The sequence below is a fragment of the Chiloscyllium plagiosum genome, chromosome 4, assembly GCF_004010195.1.
Source record: "Chiloscyllium plagiosum isolate BGI_BamShark_2017 chromosome 4, ASM401019v2, whole genome shotgun sequence".
Lineage (NCBI taxonomy): Eukaryota > Metazoa > Chordata > Chondrichthyes > Orectolobiformes > Hemiscylliidae > Chiloscyllium > Chiloscyllium plagiosum.
In genome coordinates, this window is record NC_057713.1 from 123576143 (window position 1) to 123577600 (window position 1458).

Consider the following 1458-nt stretch of genomic DNA (forward strand, 5'->3'; position numbering starts at 1 on the left):
CGTCATTTTTATAAATGATCTGGATGAGGGCTTAGAAGGGTGGGTTAGTAAATTTGCGGATGACACTAAGGTCGGTGGATTGTGGATAGTGACGAAGGATGTAGTAGGTTGCAGAGAGACATAGATAGAATCCAGAGCTGGGCTGAGAGGTGGCAAATAGAGTTTAATGATACACTTTGGATGGAGTAATCTAGTACGATTCTTGGGAGTGCAGATGAGCAGAGACATCTCGGTGTCCATGTACACAGATCCCTGAAAGTTGCCACCCAGATTGACAGGGTTGTTAAAAAGGCATACAGTGTTTTAGCCTTTATTAATAGACGGATTGAGTTCCGAAACCAGGAGGTTATGCTGCAGCTGTACAAAGCTCTGGTACAGCCACACTTGGAGTATCATGTACAGCTATAAGAAGGATTTGGAAGCTTTGGAAAGGGTGCTGAGGAGATTTATTGGGATGTTGTCTGGTATGGAAGGAATGTCTTACGAGGAAAGGCTGAGGGCCTTGAGGCTGTTCTCATTAGAGAGAAGAGGGTTGAGAGGTGACTTAATAGAGACATACAAGATAATCAGAGGGTTAGATAGGGTGGATAGGGAGAGCCTTTTTCCAAGTATGGGGACGGCAAACACGAGGGGACACAACTTTAAAGTGAGGGGAGATAGGTATAAGACAGATGTCAGAAGTAGTTTCTTTACTCAGAGAGTAGTAAGGGTATGGAATGCTTTGCCTGCAACGGTAGTAGATTTGCCAAGTTTAAGTGCATTTAAGTTGTCATTGGACAGGCATATGGACATACATGGAATGGTGTAGATGGGATGGTCTTCAGATTAGTATGACAGGGCGGCGCAACATCGAGGGCCGAAGGGCCTGTACTGCGCTGTAATGTTCTATGTTCTATGTAAATTGCTGGAAAAGCTCAGCAGCTCTGGCAGCATCTGTGAAGAGAAAGCAGAGTTAGTGTTTTGGATCCAGTGACACCCTGGTCCACTCCCCCTTCAGCCCCAACCCTTCCCACACCCTACAGGACCTGCCCTCGCAAATGCAGAACAGAAAACACTTGCCCATTTATCTCCACCCTCCTCACTGTCCAAGACCCCAGGGACACACCATCCAGAAGAAGCAATGATTAACCTGGCCTTCACTCAATCCACTCTACTGTATTCCCTGCTCACTATGTATTCTCCTCCACTGGGGAGATGAAATGCAGACTGGGCTTTGCATAACACCTACATTATGTCTGCAAAACTGCCCTTGAGCTTCCAGTTTCCTGCATTTCAAAACATTCCCCTATTCCTGAACCAAATCTCTGTCTCGGGCTTGCTACAGTGCTCCAGCAAAGCTCAGCACACGCTGGTAGAACAGCAATTCATTTTCTGCTTGGGAACCCTGCAGCTTTCAGGACTCAATATAGAGTTCAATAATTTTAGGGCTTGAGCAGTTTCTCCCACGTCCTTACCACA